At 35.0% G+C, this 19,341-nt stretch overlaps 1 long non-coding RNA gene across 1 annotated transcript in view; it reads left to right on the top strand.

Moving 5' to 3' along the window:
* The window catches only part of LOC121498888, a 45,160-nt gene extending 35,554 nt beyond the window's left edge, over positions 1–9,606 (top strand). The window contains exon 6 of the long non-coding RNA XR_005989940.1: positions 9,340–9,606. This is a non-coding gene — a long non-coding RNA (uncharacterized LOC121498888). The remainder of the gene's footprint in view (positions 1–9,339) is intronic.
* The last annotated feature ends 9,735 nt before the right edge of the window (positions 9,607–19,341 follow it).

The raw sequence follows: 19,341 nt of genomic DNA on the forward strand, positions 1-19,341 counted from the left end.
CAATGGCTTAAGCATCTGACTCTTGACTTGGGCTCAGGTCTTAATCTCTGGTTTGTGAGATTGCCCCCTCCGCCCACACCACCCACTTACCCACCTCCCTGCCTTGGGGCTCTGCACTAGGTGTGGAGTGTGCTTAAGGAGGGAGCTCACCCTCTCCTTCGGCCCTTCCACTCCCTGGTACCTATCTCTGACAAAGATTAAAAAAACATGTTCCATTTTCTATACACTCTAACTCTTCTGCCTAAATTAGAATAAGAAAAATTCAATATTGCATTCTGGAATGGGAAAAAAGCAAGTCTAAAATGTAGATTTTCAATTTTAAATGTGAATAATTAGAGTAAGACAGCATTTGGTTCTGTTGGGCTTTCTAAAATTATTTTAAGTTCTTATAGTTCTACTTTTTCATCTAATATAGTACACATAACATCTAGAGAGGTTATAAATTGCTAAATTGATACATAATTTATGATCTCCAGAAATAAATTCTGCAGTGTGTTAATAATCTATAATTAATTTTAAAATTTTGAATTTCTACATTTTTTCTCCAAATATTATTATTTTTAATATTCTGGCTTTCATTATGTGTAGTTAGAATGATGAATGGTGACTATGTAGTTTCAAGAGTACCGAAAGTAAGGATTCAGATTCAATAAACACAATGAATCCTACTAGCTATTATTAATAAATTAATTTTCAAAATTATTTTATATGTTGACATGCTGTATACCTGCACCTCCGCAACCACGATTTCTTAAGATTTGCCCCTTTCTTTTGGGAAATGACTGCTTTCAATTTCCTTTTATTAGCCTTTCCTTGTTGGTATCCCTGGTGCATCAGGCTGCATAAATCTATATATGGAAAATAAGACTTCTCATATTTAGGTCCTTGTATTTTAAGATAAGATAGGAACATATAAACGGCATGTTCTACTTTGTGACTGTTTCCATTACTAATGTTTGATAAATGCCCAAGAAATTAGAGGTCTTGGTTTATTAGTAAAATTCAGGAAAATAGATTGCCAGTGCTATTCTGTCCCTGACCATTTTCTTGTCCTTGAATTGGTCCCTTTCTGCACATAAATATTTCATCTGAAAAATGAAGGAAACAGGATAATTAAAAAAAATTTAATATTAATATAAGTAAGATATTTTTCATTAGCCATGATGCCAGAAATGTTATATGCCTGGAAACAAAACAGTTTTGCAAATTCCTTTTAAGGATACAAAATGAAGACCCTATGTTTTAAATTTAAGATGGTTTTAATGGCTACTGTAATTTAAACTTAACTTCATTTGCCTATGATCCTAGTAATGTTACAGTCAATGACAAATGAAAACTATAGAAATAGCTCCAGTGTATCTTAATTTTATGGATAGTCACATTAAAAATAAACAGGCTAGCATTTTCATTGAACGCTCAAATTAAGATATCATATTCTGTTGATTAAGAGTAAGTCACAGATCTCATCCACACTTAGGGAAAAGAGATCACATAAGGTCATGGACACTAGGAAGCAGGGATGAAAAGCTGCTCTTAAAGCAGCCTTTAAGAGCCAGTCTGCCATATTTTGTAAATCAATAGTTTAGGTATAATTCATTTTCAAATAAATGCATAAACAAAAATAGAAAAGTTAAGATGTAATTCAATCATTTTTACTTGGAAACTAGGAAATTTGGCTTTGCTGTTAGCAAGTTGCATGGTACTCAGTGACCTGAGTTACCACATCTCTGGTCGCAGAAGGGATTGTATCGAACTCTGAAAATGGAAGGGGTTGGACTGGAATGATTACTAAAATCCTTTCTCGGCTCTAGACTTCTATAAGTCCTAGAATATTTGGAATATATAGAGTTATTCAGTGAACTAAATAAAGGTTTTACTTTATACTCTTGACATTTATCCAGAAGTTTGTCTCCTTTATGGCTTATATCAGGAAGGCTAAATCTATCAGGATTTCAATTTAAATGTATTTCTTAATTTCCTCTCTAAACAAGCTATAGAAAATAGTGGAGTTAATGGTTAAGAAGGTGGGTTCTGGAGTCAGGTGTTTGAGTTCAAATCCCAGCTGTTCCTCTCATTAACTGAGTAACATAGGGCAAAATATTTTAAACTCTCTTCATTGGTAACACGACATGATAATAACACCTATTTTAGAAGATCGTCACCTCACAAATACTAATTATTTCATAAATATTAGCTTTTGTAGATTTTGTCATCATTACAATGTAATTCCATTAGGTTAGGCAAGGAAAATACATACAAGATGAATAATAAACTTTCTTTGCCTTCAAGGAACTGCCAGAAATGGTGCTTTATTGAAATATTTCCTCTTCTAGGTAGAATATGTCATTATAAAAAATGTTTTATTCCCCTTGAGATTTATCAGTAACCAGGATATAGTTGGAATTCTTGTTTAATTTGATAAATATGGTTAGGGTTATATTAATAATTGAATAATTTCTGTTGGATTTTATCCAACATTCTCAGAATTAACTAGGACAAGTTTTCTTTTTAATATAAAGATAATGTCTACCTTATGAAATGTTCATTTTAATTCTGTATATTCTGTTCTTTTGTGAGCAGATTTCCAGGTACAACACTTCATGGTTATTAATAAATGGGCCATACATAAATTATGCATTAAGAAAAAATGAAAGACAAAAGCACTGAGCATCTCTTTTGCTAGTTAGAGGAAGCAGTTTTACTGTCTGACATTGAAGACAAGACAGTCAGTATAATTTCATAGAATTACAAGCAGCCAGATTCACACCCCACCTCATCTTTCAAACTCTCTTTTGTTCTCTACACAGAAAAATCTCGTGGAATGAGAAATAATCATGGAGGGACAACCATTTTACTTTAAAAGAGAATCTTTACCCATACACCTTTCTGAAATTATTTTTAGCACATGGTCTTAGGTTTTCAGTCTTTGAACTTCTTCTATGACACAAGGGGACAAACTCAAAAATCCAAGAACTGCAGGAGTCAGCTACTGGAAAACTCTAATAAAAGTGGACATCTTTGACAGCTGACAAACATAATATGAGTGTGATGAAGCATGTCAAATATTGATGTGTTTCATGAATATGTGTGTGTCTTTTGAAAGAATTGGCCAATAAGATGGATGAAAGGCAGATCACTAATAAATCTCTCTTATTCTTAGCTTCGTAAAGAGGAAAAGAAATATCAAGAGTTGAGAAGAGAAATACTCTCAAATAGGTGCAATCTTAATTGGTAAAAGTTACATCAAATACTTTTGAGTGTGCACCCAATCTGAAGTTATCTTTTTGCTTTACTTATTCCCTTCTTTGTTTTATCTCTTTATTTGGAATGTCTAATCCAAGATGGCAAAGATCTTGTATGTTTTGTTCATCACTTTAACCCTTTTCCTAATGGCTATTGTTGGTGCTCAGTAAAATATTCAATGAATGAATGAGGAGTCAAGAGATTTTGATTCTTATTTTGCTTGCAACTAAGGAGCTGGAAGACCTTAGGATAATCACCTGTTGGAGGCTCATTTTTTTCACTTTTAATATTGTGCCATAGCCATAATGTGCCTGGCTGGGTCAGTGGGTAAAGCATGTTACTCTTGATCTTGGGATCATGAGTTTGAGCCCTAAGTTGGGCTTAGAGCCTACTTAAGTAGAAAACAAATGATGGTATAGACTAGATGGCTAATGTTTTTTGCAGCACTAATATTCATTGATGGCATGCGAGATTCAAAGGTTCACATGATAACCAACTCATGCTTTTACAGAAAACTTCAATTATGTAATGGATTTCATTTGACCAACATTTATTTTTGTTTATGGAACATTTATCCAAGATGAAATTATTTATGTTGTTAATTATCAATACTCTTTTTAATGTCTGCTTGTTGCTCCTGATTAAACCATGTTTTTGGTCTGATGAATCCAGTGTTGGTTATTTAGATGCCTAAGTAAGGTAAAAATGAAAGATTCTCCTAAGTTCACACTGAGGTTTCTTTAAAAAACAATTAGGTAAATGTTTTAAATGATGAATTTCTACAAAATTCTAAATTTAGGCAAATCTATTAGAGAGAGAAAAGAGAACATTGAGAGATACCTAGTTGTTTCCAAATTTAGTGGTGCTTTGAACATCTTGGATGAGTTCACATTAGAGGAATCTTCTTTTATCTCTTTTTGTATTCTGTGTGATGAATGTAAATTCAATATTATACTAAATGCTTTTGAATGATCATAACTAATCATAATAAGTTAACTGATCATAACTTCACTGAATGGTCAGGTGATTGAATTTATAATTGTGGAAAGATATTACTGAAAGTGGTGAAAAAGAGTTAGGTTCCTTTTGCCCCTATGATGATGTTTTAATTTCTAATTGTCCATATATTTCTTTTGCAAGAGCGTCTAAGTACTGTAAACAATATTTTAATAGACCAATATATAAGATTCCAAATATATTTCGTTTCAAACATAAACACTTACTAGGTTGATATAAAGGTAAAATAAATTTTAATATTTATTGAAAATGTTTGTAAAATCTTTGATTTTCACTGTAATTGCAAAGAGGAATGTGAAAAGTGACTAAGCACTAGGGGAAACAAGTGCTATATATTCTCATTTAAAGAACACTATGATGTTCATATTAAAAACGATGTTCTTCAGTTAGTGGAATTTACTTGCTAATTGAGTCTCAAATGCTAGTAAGCATTGTTTGCAGATTTCTAACTTTTGGGCAAATGTACAAAAATGTGGGCTTCTGAAATTTGGAAAACCATCTATGTTAATCATTTTTATCGATATGTCTTCCCTTTAGACCATTAGAAAATAAAAGTAGTCAAAACTAAAGTTCCAAAGAGGAAAAATGAAACTAGTGAACTCTACTGATGTTTAACTTCCTAAGAATGTCAGCATACAATTTGCCCATACAGGTTCCATTAAAGTTAATGGGAGTCGTGTGACTAATTCTCTCTGTAGGGTACTAAAAATGTACCCTGCAGTATTAAAAAGTCTGAACCTAATTTTTACTTTCTCTTAACCTTGATTATGTTCTATTAAAGATGGATACTTTCATTATCATACCCATATATAGTAAAGTTTATATAAAGATTTGAAAATAATCTATTTGAGGGAGAGGCTGAATTTATAGGGGTCAGAGCAGAATTTTAATTAGTGTTGCAAATATGAGTAATGCTTTCATTATAATGATAAAACAAGCATGAGTATCTGTAATTTACCCTCTAGCTATACAAATGGGAACTTAAACCTCAATGAATTCAATAAATGAAACATTTTCAGAACACTTACTTAAAATCAGGTCTACTTTTTAATCAGTCATGTTTTAAGTGAATGCTTATTAATAGATCATTAATAAAACATGCTTACAGAATGAGATTCCAAGAAAGAGGTAAGATGACTAAAAGACAAAGAAAGTAAAAATATCTAATGGATAATTTTTAATTTTGTTTTAAGCAATTTAGTTTTAGTAAGTTACATATTTATTTCAAATTAAAACTGAATTCTAAATTATTTTTTCAGTTATGTTTATGAAGATAAAACATTACAGATAATCTTGCCTGTGAATTCATGACCCTTTTATACTGCCTAGGTTCCCTCTGTTTTTGCCATTCAAACTAAAATATTAATCTCATTTCTTTTCCTTTAAATAATTTCTGCCTGACTTCTATCACTACCTGGGGGAATGAAGTTATAAGGTTTTTATTGTTAAAGAATGCAAAATGAAAAGAAAAATATATACCTGAATAAATACCCCACCATCCATTTTTCACTGAAATCAGCAGCTGTGCTGCAAAAAAGGGACATGCACAAAATATTTCCTAAGTACAAAAAACACTGGAAAAAGGCAGGCAATATTGCAGAACAATAAATAAAGCAAAACATTCTCCAAGGGTCCAGAATTTGGTTTGGATAACCATCCAGAAGGCAAAATTCTTCCCCGGCACCAACATAAACTGCTGATCTTTTTATGTTACACATTTATCTTTTCTGGGATTTTATCACATGATTCTCTGTGTCTAAATTAACAAGAGAATCCCAGGAGTTTGGGTTGGGCTGGGGAGGAGAATAGTTACTATTGTAAGTAAGTTCACAGTTTCCAATTTATTGAAATTAAGTCAGATACTTAGCTATTGAACTTCATCAGATTCTAGAGTTTCAGTTCAAGATCTCATTTCTTAGAATTCACTCTGAAGCTTGCAACCTTTCAGTTTTGCGTTGCAACTTGCTTTTGTGATCTATAGGCTTTCAGCATCCAAACTATGAGGGGCTCTTTGGACCCTTTGGATTTTGGCTTTCCAGGCTGATTTGTGGCATTGACCTTAAAGCAACAGAGACAGAAGACTTTTCTTTAGCCCTTACTATTTATAAGTTACTCTTGAATGAGAATGAAAACTGAAATGCATTTCTTGGAGATATGTCTGGCAATCTGGGCTACACCAATAGCTATACACCTCTCACAGGTTTAGCACAATTTTGATCTGATTGTTCTGATTCTTGAGGTAACTTTAGAAGGCACCACTTTTTGTCCATTTTTAAAGACATAATAAGGTGTATCTTGAATTAAAAATAATTCTCCCGTACAAATATCATTTTTTTTTAATTTTGAAGAGTGAAAATTATATTTAGATTTTGCAATGCCCTTTGAAATAACTAGAAATACCCTTGGATGCTTGGATTGTTTGTTGCCACTTTTAAAGAATGTGTTATTGGTATACTTTGTGATTTTGAAAGAAGAACAGCTGGATGAGTTGAGAAGATGACTCTCAGACTCTGAATTAAGTATAATGTGCCAAGAAAGTGTAGTGACCTGAAATATTACTTCTGTACAATGCGTGTTGGTGTTTCTAGCAGAAGAACTAATCCTTTCTCATTAGGACAGTGCCTCTTCTGTGGGCCTTGGGTCTGAGCTCTTCTTTTTAATCTCTCAAATTCTGTGACTCTACTTCTCTTTCTGATGCACATCCATAGGAGCCTGCTTTGCTTCCTGATTATTTGGTTCTTCTTTTGTATCAGGCTAGAAAAGGGTTATTCTCTTTCTACCATAGCATCCAAATTATACTGAAATTAGTTCTTTAGGAGACTGTCTTCTTCCTTAAAATGTAAGTACCCTAAGGGTAGGGACCATGTTTCACCAACATTTACAGCCTGTCTTACAACTGTGCTTAAACTTCATCGAGTGTAATAGCATGGGATACATGCTTCCAGAAAGTTCTCAGCCTTTTAATCTATAATTGCTGCACATTGAATTTTTTAAATAGACCTAATTTGCATGACAAAGCCTCTGTCAAGGATATTTCTTTCATTTTAGTTATTTTTGCCCAAATTTGCTCTTCCATAGTTCTGTACTATGCTTAAAGGTGAGCTTCTCTGTATGCCCCCATTACATGTGCTCCACAAAAGCCTTCTACGAAACACTTCCTACAGGATGCTGCTCCTGGGGACCATCTCTGAATTCCCTATACCCTTCAAGCATGCTCCAAATATGCTATGGAAGTGGAAGCCAGAGGTCCTGGCACAAAGAATTGCCTTTACAGCCTTCCCTGTGGCTGGGACTGCGAGGTCTACATTACCATGTGTTATGTGATGATTCAGTTCACCCCGATTTGCCCTTTGGGAACTGCTGTGAAAACTTCTTTTGTACAGTAAATCATGACAGCATTTGGCCTTCATTTGGAGGGTGAATGCATGGTTTATATATTAAAGCCATTTTTCCCCCTTTGGAAATACCATGTGGCATCAATTTGTTTGTAAGCACAAATCAAATGGCAGTTTGGGATTCTCCAGATGATCCAGAATATGCTGTAGAAAGTTTCTAAAGGTTATCAGAGCAGTGAAAACCTAACATTGGAAAAAATTAAGAGACTACTTGAATCCCCAAGAATATGTCTATATACCACAGAGGTCCTTGGACACTTGGAGAAAATCTGATCTGAAACTTTAAAAAATGCCAGGCTGTTAAAATATATTTGACCTATAATAATAGGTCACAAATGAGTATCCTATTTAGAAATAGACACATTTTCCGTGTGCTGTGTGTGTGTGTGTATTTGCAGAGCTGAAATCTATTTGTTCCACCCAGCCAGCCAAATTTTACAGTATTAGTTTTCAACCACAGGTGAAATTAGGATATAGAACAAGAAGCAGTGTCAACTTAATAGCTTCCACTTTTCAAATACGTTGTATATGAACAAATATGGTAATTCCCTGAATAACTGCTCACTGGTCTGCCCCCACCCCCTCCAAGGAATATCCCAGGCTCTGCACTATGGGTTTCCAAATTTATCCACCCAGCCATACTTGTGGCTCTTGTGGTTGGTCTGTGGCCTGAAACTTAACTTGCCCAGCAGTTCTGTTTCCCAAAATAGGCTCAGGAAGTTTGTGACCATGTTTGGTTTGTTCCAAGGGAGCTGCATTTATTTAATGAGGTTGTGAACATATACTAAGATTTGTATATGGCTCATCAAATAAAATACATCTTCAACTCTCTTTTCACTTCAGTACGTGGTTTGGACTGGGCTGTTTTACAAGCACATGTGTTTATCATATGACTTTATTTGGGGACAAACATGATTTCCTACATTTAGGATACAGTTTCTGAGTAGCTGAACACTTTACTTCATTCCTCCCTATTCACGAAAGAACATACTAATCTTGGTAGTCCTTTCCCATTATTCCTGGCAGGTTTCTGTGGATACTAAGGTATTCTATTTAATTCAAATGTGCCCATTTACCAAAGTAGGGAGATAGAAACAAAACAAACAAAACAAAACAAAACAAAACTGAAGCTTTACATCCCTTTTCACTAAATAAGACATATAAGTAATGTCTTCCTGTGTGCCAAGGGGATTAGGAACCCTCTTATCAATTATATGCATTTATGGAAGTGATGTGTTCCACCGGTTTGATCTACCTCTGTTGCTCAGCTTCTCTGACATTAGGCAAATCATTTACCTCATAGGTCACTGGCTTCTTTGATTTTTATACAAAATATCTTCCTTAGCACAACAAAAGAAGGCATTGTGACTAATATTGATAATAGCTAGAAAATACATTTTCTTCTCTCAGCCTCTATCATAACTTATAGAGCACCAGAGGTGGTCTTTTACTAAATGAGCCTTGGTGAGTAGTTAAATGACTCACCCAATATCTTCCAGTTTACTATATAATGTAATAAAGGACATTCTATGAATAAGCCAAATGGATAAAATGTCTTTCATTTGATGATTCAGATCCAATCCAATCAAGAATAATATTCCATAGAGTTTATTTCCTGTAATTGCAGAGATAAAATTGATTTTTCTCATATTTTTCTCATGTTATTGTTTTTTTTTTCTTCCAGTGTTTGCTACAGTTACTGATTGTGAAAGAAGACCAGAAATAGAATTTGTCATTTAAAACTTCACAAACTTCATGGTGCTTCTTTTGAAAAAAAAAAAAAAAAATCTAGAGCTGGTAATCTGGATGAAATTCTGGTGAGGATTCTTTCTTAGAACTTTACAGGAAAAGAAAGGATGGGTGAAATGGGGGTTGCACAATCTTGTCTTGGAGCAAAAGACTCATTTGGCAACTTCTGGCATTCCTTAATAAAATTCAAATTATGAAAAAAGTTAATCTGGTCCTTTTCAGTTCCCTTGGTCTGGGTAAAGGATTTGGCCAGTGCAGTTACTACATTCAGGGGACGGGGCCAAGGATTTGATGGCACTATGGGTGTTTTGGGTGTGTAATATGTGAGCAAGTAAGTACGCTGACACCGACAGTAATATGAACAGGCATGGTCACTGCAACTTTTCTCAAGTTTTACAGTACTTCAAAATAAAAATTAGAATTTAAAAAATTTTAAAAGTTAAGGCGGTTAAAAAATAATTTTACCGGAATATCTTATTATACATTTATCTCCTGTAGAACCTTACAAATGCATATACATACACACATATACATGGTATATATATTATCTTTATGTCTTTTAGGTGTTATATATGCATATTCATGTATGTATTATCTTTGTGTATTTACATTTATAGGTATATTCTTATTGTTCTGATTTCTCATGATTCTGATACATTTAAGAGCAAAAGAAAAAAAATCTTGCAAAGCAGTTCAGTAAGACAATAAAGAGGAAGACTTTTGAGTGTGTAAAAGATTTATCCAAATATTAATAGTTATAATGTATTGGTCTAAATGAACCATCATGGTGGATTTGAGTACCAAATTAGGATAGAATGAAAAGAGAAATATATTTAAGTTTGTTCTGATTTTTGAAATATTGCTCAATTAAAACCCTCCCTAATAAGGATGAGTGCATTAGTTAAGGCTGCCTAAGGGAAAGTCTGATTTGTTTCCTGGCTATTAATGAATACTTTATGTGACTATTTACTCCTCTATGAAATAAAAATAAAGGTGTTCCCACAGCAACACCAACAGTAGATGTTAGTATTTTTATTTTACTTTTCCTGATGGAGGGCTTAATACAAACCCTATATTCCTTTTTTAAATGGTCAGAAACAGAATTTGGGAACTTCTTGGAAACGTTTTTTATTTATTTTTAAGATTTTATTTATTTATTCACGAGAGACACAGAGAGAGAGGCAGAGACACAGGCAGAGGAAGAAGGACGCTCCCTGAGGGGAGCTTGATGTGGGACTCGATCCCAAGATCCCAGGATCACGACCTGAGCCAAAGTCAGATGCTCAACCACTGAGCCACCCAGGCGTCCCTAGGGAACGCATTTTAGTTCGCATATATCTCCTCAATTAATTTTATCTACTCAGAAACTATAATTTATGGCAAATGTGCTGAATCTAAGCTAATTTTCTTTCTTAAATAAATGAAGCAGTACCTAACACGTTCCTGATATGATTTTCACCTGATCACAGAAACAGGAGGTCCTTGTGCAGACGTAACACCTTCTTCAAACAGATGACCCTGGGCAAGCAGGCTTGGAATCAAATATTGTGGCCATTGGCTTGCAGGTTCTATTTTGAACAGGCAAATTCTGGAAGAAGAATGTTCTATTTTTTTTTTCTTTAATAGAGTGATCCATACAAACCACACATTTCCTTCTTGCCACGTGTAAGATCTGAGCTGAAGTATTGCATGGAAGCTGTACGTAATAGCAAAGATGCTACTACTCTGGAAAACAGATGAAGGCTTATATGCACTAATATTTAAAAAAATAAAGTCTTTAAAACACAGGACTTAAAGTGCTGTTTGTCTCTGATGAAACTTAGTAAAATGGTGAAAGCTTGGTGTCAGCATGATACCCTCTCCAAAAAATTCACCTTAGGGTGACATTGTGAGCATGAGCAATAGTAGCTCTCAAGGCAGAAACTCCTTCAGAAAATTCACTCTTCTCCTTGAACCTCATCTTTAGTAACAGTGTGGTTACTACAAAATTAAGGACTGTGATCTTCTTTGCAGCCCCGTGCTGCTGGTAAGCACCCAGTGCCATAGCTCAGCAAGGCCTACAATAATTACTGGATACAATGGGAGGTGAAGGAGGCAAAGTGGCAGAGAGCTCTTTGGCAACAAAGTTTATCAGAAATATTATAGTTTTACCCAGAAATATCATAGTTTTAATCTCAAGAACCAGTGCATTCTTTAGTCTGAATGTCAGACTAATTTATTTTTTGCGTTTACATCTCAAATAAAATACAGAGATGTTGGGTGGCTCAGCAGTTGAGCATTTGCCTTCTGCTCAGGGCGTGATCCTGGGGTCTTGGGATCGAGTCCCGCCTTGGGTTCCCCACAGGAAGGCTGCTTCTCTGTCTGCCTGTGTCTCTGTCTTTCTGTGTCTCTCATACATAACTAAATAAACTCTTTAAAAAAAATACAGATATGTTAAAGGAAAGCATCTTTTCCCCCTCATATTATACTCCATACTAACAAAATCGCTGGGCTGAGAGTTATTAGAAAATGTCTTCCTCAAGGTATTCTTTTGATAGTAGCTCTATGTGAGCATAAAGGATCTGTATATTCGCATCAATATCACTTGCAATACTATGTAATACATATAGAAGTGTAATGAGCATCCTAATATGAAATGTTCTAATGACAAAGAGATACAATGCTCTTTCCCCTAAATGTACTCCCATATACTACTTTTGTCAATAGATTTCTATTGTTCCTATATGCAAGACTGATAGTGCGGAAATTTTAAAAGTGTGACTCAAGGTTTTTTGTAGACCTAGATATTTCACTCCAGTTCTTCATAAACCTATTCTTTAGGAGCCCTCAAGGGATTTAGGTTTTGCTGTCATTTGGGGCCATTTAAATCCCTAGTGAGACCCGGTAATATCTGATTCTTGTAGAAAATTCCAGCCTTGATGGATCACCTACTTAGGAATTTCTGGAGGAAATCTCATAGGATTTCTGTCATGTTAGATTTCCTTACACAAAACCTGATCTTCCAATTGGGGACTTGACTAGAAAAGAGCCTAGCACTTTTGGTCTGGAGCATGGGAAAGAAAGAGAAGAGGAGCAGTGATTTTCTTCATGGATAAAGATTTCTGCCCTAACAACTCAGTGGCAGAGAGACACACAGATATGGGGAATAGTAGCAGGGGTCCTACATTTAGGGGACTCCTGCAATCACTAGTTCTAAGAAGCAGGTGAGAAGGGGTAGCTGAATCAGTCAATAGTGTCAATATGCAAGCCAGGCTGCTGTTTAAAGATAAAATCCCCGTCATCGCCAACTCAGATGCCATGCTATAAAAAGATGGAAAGGCAATCAGAGATCCAATCACTGCCCTTGATGAACCTACATGTAACTAATGTCTCAAGGCATTAAAAACTAAGCAAGCAGATAAAAATTATAGGGCCACATTGGAGAGACTGTTTTGAAGAAGGGTAGTGGAAGTGGAAATTGGTCAAGTCGATATCAAGAAAGCTGCATAGCTGCTCTGGAGATTTGTGATGTCCATTAACGTATTAATGAAATTGAGAGCTCTCTTTAAATTTGTCCTGCATTTACCAAACTTACATTACCACATAATTTATTTTTTATATAAAGAAGAACACACTAGAGAACCACCATGTATTAGGAAACCTTCATGTAAAGTAGTACAAATAAGTGTGGTATACTAAGTACTAACTGAATCCATAAATCCTGAAGGGATACAAAGTAAGGTAGGAATGGTAAGGATGGACTGAATTCGAATTTATTGATTGTCTACTCTGCGCCAAGTACGGTAGGTATTTTACAGGTAATAATAAATGTGCATTGAGCGTTTATTGTATGTCAGGCACTGTCATGAACACTTCATATTTATTATTTAATCCAATGGTGTTTTTATCCCTCTGAAGGGCATGTCATCATTATACCCACATTCTATAAGAAAACATGAGGCTTAAAAGAGTTAAATGACACGCTCTCAGTAATAAGATAGGCAATTGGATTCCAACCTATCAGGAAAGACAGATATATTGACAACTAACCATAAACAAAGTGTTAAGTCCAATACCAACATTATGAACAACTTAAAAAGTGAAATTTTTTATTTAACCGATGGGAGGGTTGTCATAAGAAAAAAATATTGGTGGATGGCCACAGAGTTAATAGCTATAATTATATATGACCTGCTGGAAGATGTTAAAGGGATAACAAAATGCCATTTTTTTCTGGAAACAAGTTCATAAGAGCAGTCGAGAAGGTTGCTATTATTCATTTGGGAAGGCTGCTATTATTACTCAATTTGTGAAACAAACAAAACTAAACTAAACAAGAGTTTGTTGTTGTCTGAAAGAAATGAACTATACGCAAAATAAGTATTGCCCGGACATGTCAAAATGATTGCATATGTTTTTCAAATGTTGGCTTCTAATGCAAAGATTGTAAAGATTCAGTCCATTGGATGAGATGTTGTTTTTAGAAACGATCTGCCTTCTCTGTTCATTCATATCCAATTCGAGAAATAGGAAATTATTCAGGAATCTTTTTTCTCATTATGGTCTTGATGTGAAATTCATTTCGTGGTTGCTGAGCATCTTGAAAATACAGTGGATGGTTGCAACTACAGATTCCTCTCTGGTGATTTTACTACAACTGCTCAAATAACAAATGATAAAATGTAGATTGTATTTTTTTGACTTGTCTTAAGGTTGAATTTACTCAGTGTTTTCATCAGGAATTATTTTTAGAATATAAAAATCATATTCTAAATCCTATGAAATGTGGATAATTTAGAAATATAAATAAATATAATTTATAAAAATGCACAAATACGGTTTCAATGTATGATAATAAGAACACATAAAACATAATCTTTATAATACTTTTCTGATCGATTTAATCTTTTAACCCCCACTAATTACTCTAACATACCTTGAGGTAGGTAGAAATAAATTAACTATATTTAAGCTGTAATTAATTTTTGGCCAGGGTCCAGTAGAAAATAATATTTGAACAGGAAATAGAATGTGACTTTCAGATTTCCATTTTCAGGCCCTTTAGGTTAGAAGGCAACACAATTAATTATTAGAATAACATTCATAAATCAAATTCATTCCAAAGAAAGTCTGATTTTTTTCTGACTTTAGGTAACCTTTCTTCCAAAGTTTGAAAAGATTTTTAAAGGTTACTTTATCTGGAAAAACATTTTTACTGGATGACAACAATTTTACTCACACTTTCTATAGTTCTCCATATCCAAGTTGTGATTCTTCTTATAGTGAAGTTTAAAAGATGTGCAGTACTAATGCTTTGGGAAATGATTCCCATTTTTATTGATGTAAGTACCTCTCCAGAATAATTTATTTCAGGTCTGTCTAACATTAGTTGGATCTAGAAATCAGGGACAAATGACTGAGCAATACTTTGGGTAAATCTGGTTCTAGTCTGAAAATGTAGATTCTGAAACAGTTTGCACTAATTTTCAAATAATTAGAACAATGAAGTACATGGCCTCGATAAGCACATACATTTCCCAACCTGTGGCAAGCTAATTGCTCTTCATATAGAAAATGTAACAATAATAACAGTTGTCTGACAATGCAGTTCCTTATATAACTGCAGGAAAGAGAATGCTAGCTGGCTGGCAATACTGCATTGGAACCCCCGGTGTTAGGCTGCAAAGAGCTCATCCCAAACAGTAAAGGTGTGCCTTTCCGATTTATGGAGGGCCCCAGACTGAGAAACAGAGATGGTACCAGAGAGCAGGTACACACACAAGAATAGTGTTGGAAGACCAAATTAGAATTAAACAAAAACACAACTATTTTCTGTATCAAATGTAAAGGCCTGAAAGTGGGGTGACTGGGTGGCTCAGTGGGTTAAGCATCTGCCTTTGGCTTGAGTCATGTTCCTGGGGTCCTGGGATTGAGCCCCACATAGGGGGGGGGCCTGCTCAGCAGGGAGTCTGCTTCTCCCTCTCACTCTGCTGTTTCCCTCCGCCCTACCCATGACCTCTGGCTCTCTCTCTCTCTTTTAAATAAATAAAATCTTTAAAAGAAAAGAAGAAAGAAAGAAAGAAAGAAAGAAAGAAAGAAAGAAAGAAAGAAAGAAAGAAAGAAAGAAAGAAAGAAAGAAAGAAAGAAAGAAAGAAAGAAAGAAAGAAAGAAAGAAAAAGAAAGAAAGAAAGAAAGAAAGAAAGAAAGAAAGAAAGAAAAAGAAAGAAAGAAAGAAAGAAAGAAAAAAGAGAAACCTGAAGGTGAGTTTGAAAATGGAATGGCTATAGAAAGGTTGCAAGATATGTGTGTACTAAGAAGACACAAAAAAAGAAATCAGGGATTCCTCATTGACTGGAAACTCCATGATTATTGAGTTTGATATGATAAAATAAAGGGGTCCGATTGCTGCCTTGTTGTTGTTGTAATGTGGTATCAAGTGGAGAAAAGCACCTAAAAGACATGACGGGAAAACACATAGAGTGCAATGTATTAGTTTTCTCAGCCCATGTTTATAGCAAGATGTAGCCTTGGGAGGGTACCAAGGAAAGACTCTCTGAGTGGTTGAGGGGTCTAGAATCAATATGCTATTGGCTTAAAAAGGTGAGGTTATTTGGGGGCATCTGGGTAACTCAGTTAAGCATCTGACTTCAGCTCAGGTCATGATCCTGGGGTCCTGGGATTGAGCCCCCCGTTGGGCTCCCTGCTCAGAGGGAAGTCTACTTTTCCCTCTCCCTCTGCCCCTCTCTCTACTCATGCTCTCTTTTTCTCTCAAATAAATAAATCAAATCTTTTTTTTTAAAGGTGAGACTATTTTACCTAAAAAAGTGAAGACTGAAAATGTAATAACGCTCTTCAAATATATGAAGAACTCATCCTACAGAAGAGATTAGGCATCTTACTTGAAGTGCTCTGAGGAAGCACTAGGAACAATAGGCAAGAGTTGCAGAGAGAGACATTTGAACACCACTCGGGCAGTTTTTTCCTAATCAGTATTGCTATTCATCAGTGGGGTAGTTGGCCTTACAAACATGGCACAGGTTTTGCATTACTAAAAATATTCAACATAGCCTTTATAAGTTTTTTGTTTCTTCCTTTCTTCCTTCCTACCTCCTTCTCCTTCTCCCTCCCTCCCTCCCTCCCTCCCTCCCTTTCTTATTTATTTATTTGCTTGTTTGTTTATTTATTTATTACATAGGTAGGATTTATTCCTAAGATGATATGGTTTAAAAATAGAGAGGTAGATATAATATGATTGAAATAGAACTAGGGAAATATGCTTTGGGATTGCTCTGCTTTTCATTTTCTGGCTGTAACGACATTGTTAAGAAGAAAAGACTTTTTATTTTCTTTTAATTTTATAATTTTTAATTTATATTTATTTTTTAAAGATTTTATTGATTTATTCATGAGAGACACAGGGAGAGAGTCAAAGACACAGGCAGAGGGAGAAGCAGACTCCCTGCGGGGAACCCAGTTGTGGGACTCGATCCCAGGACCCCCGGATCACGCCCTCAGCTGAAGACAGACCTCAACCACTGAGTCACCCAGGCATTCTGAAGAAAAGACTTTTTAAAAAGTTTTTCCTTAAAACTTAAAAAAAGGAGAGAGGAAAGATGAAAGTCTATTCTCAGAAAGGCTCTAGTGTGATGGAGCACTCTAAATGGAGGTCCCCACTGTGATACAAGATTTGATAACGACCACCATGCTCCCGTGGGATGCTGTCCAGTAGCTGTGTGCTGAATAAGGTTGTACATCTTACTCTTGAGGTAGAACTTTGTATTGTAAGTGTGTGACATAGAAATTCTCTCAAGTATCATTATTTGTTGTTTCTTTTTGCTTTTTGTTCAATTTTATAAGGTCTGTGGCCTTATAGTCATAGGCAATTTTCTTTTCTTTTTTTTTTTTTTTAAAGATTGTATTTATTTGACACAGAGAGACAGAGAGAGCACAAGTAGGGAGGCAGCAGGCGGAGGAAGAGTGAGAAGCAGGCTCCCCCCCTGAGCAGGGAGCCCAATGCGGGGCTGGATTCCAGGACCCTGGGGTCATGACCTGAGCCGGAGGCAGATGCTTAACCTGCTATGCCACCCAGGTGCCCCCATTAAACAATTTTCTGAGATTCTCAAGAAGATTTTATATTTATAGCATTCCAACACCCCCATTGTCACTGGATTATCTGCTGTTTGATTATTCCGTCTTCCCCCACTCTGTATCAGCCTGATGACTGTATTCTGATTCTTTAAAGCACTATGTAAATCTAAGTAGCAAATGCAATGTCTAGTCTTACTAGATGCCATGTACATTAGGTTGGATAACCCTTGGAATTTTGCTACAATCGTGTCATGCCTAATGATGACCTACTCAGCCCCTGCAAACATCACTCAATTACTCATTTCAGCATTGATTTTTCTCATGCTTTTCTTCATGGCATTTAAACGGCTCTTACATCTCTCCTTATGCTGAGGTGGAATATTATATAATGGCAGAGATGCCTTGCTTCCTAGATTCATAATGCTACCCTCTGCTTCAAATCATTTTGGAAACAAATTGGGGTATCAATACAAAAATAAAGCCATACTTATTTCTAATCGAAATCACTGCTTTCATAGAAATGGTATATTAAAATGATTTTCACTGAAAAAATATTTTAAATGCCTTGTACAATAAAGAAAAGATTACCAATTCTCTGTATCAAGTGTACAGTTTATTCCAAACAATTTTTCAATAGAAGTAGAATTATTGAGAGAATAATAAATATACATAATTTCAGCATCTAACATCTAATTAAAAATGGAAGAAATGCATACGTTTTTTTAAGAATACATCATATTAGGGCGCCTGGGTGGCTCAGTTGGTTAAGCACTTGACTCTTGATTTTGGCTCAGGTCATGATGAGGGATGGGTCATGAGATGGAGCCCTGCATCAGGCTACCCACTCAAGCAGGGAATCTGCTTGAGAGTCTCTTCCTCTGCCTCTCCCCCAGCTCATGTGTGCGTGTGCACTGTCTCTCAAATAAGTCTAAAAAGGAATATAGTATATTCACATGCACTGTATATTGGAGTTTTCTTTTTAAAGAATTCTTTTCAATTAAGATCAAATTAATTGCTAAATATTACCACATTCTCTTCTAAGATCTGTTTTTGCTTCACTCAAACAGAGGCAAATCTAGTTTGTTTGTTTTTTTCCCAGAGCATTACTAATTTTTTCCTACCTCTCTTTAGCACATTCCCATTTTATGTGAGATATGTAGTTTAATATTTTCTACTCAGAATTATAAAAACTTCCAGAAATGGCATTTAAAAAAATTACACTGGCCCATTTAACTTCACCTCCACCAATTGTAAGAAATTATACAAAGAGCTATCATTGTTACCCTGGAAAGGGTGAAACATTTAACTCACTGGATTTGGTTTCATAAATACTAATAATACTTTTAAAAACATTATTAGAACATTTATTTCATCTCCTTTGTAATATATTTTTTTCTCCTTTTTAAAACTAGGCTTTATATAGTCTCATTTTTAATGTCTCAGTTGAAGGAGCTTTCATAAGCCCTTAAAAGATATCCTGATTTGAATTACTCTTGCTCAGAAAATTCCTAATGTTTAACTTATATTCTCCTTTATTCAATTGTCGCTCTTCAGACCATCTTAGAAAAGTAATTTTTCTCATAATTTCCCCCTTAAATCATTGTAGGTAATCTCAATATTTCATCTTGCCTAAGCACATATTGCTATTTAAATTTGCAGAAAATCTGAAGGTGACTAAGATTTCCTTTAATTTTTCATTTTTGATGAAATGTGCAGATGTTCTAATTTAAGTATTGTATCTTAATCTCATAAAAAAGGTAAGAAAATTCCATGGGACCTTCAGAATTTGTAAATTTCTCTATTTCATTTTTCCATTTGGTGTCTAAACCACATCTCAAAATTATACTCAGAATGGAGCTGTTCATTTTCT

The sequence above is a fragment of the Vulpes lagopus genome, chromosome 9 (assembly GCF_018345385.1).
Source record: "Vulpes lagopus strain Blue_001 chromosome 9, ASM1834538v1, whole genome shotgun sequence".
Classification (NCBI taxonomy): Eukaryota; Metazoa; Chordata; class Mammalia; order Carnivora; family Canidae; genus Vulpes; species Vulpes lagopus.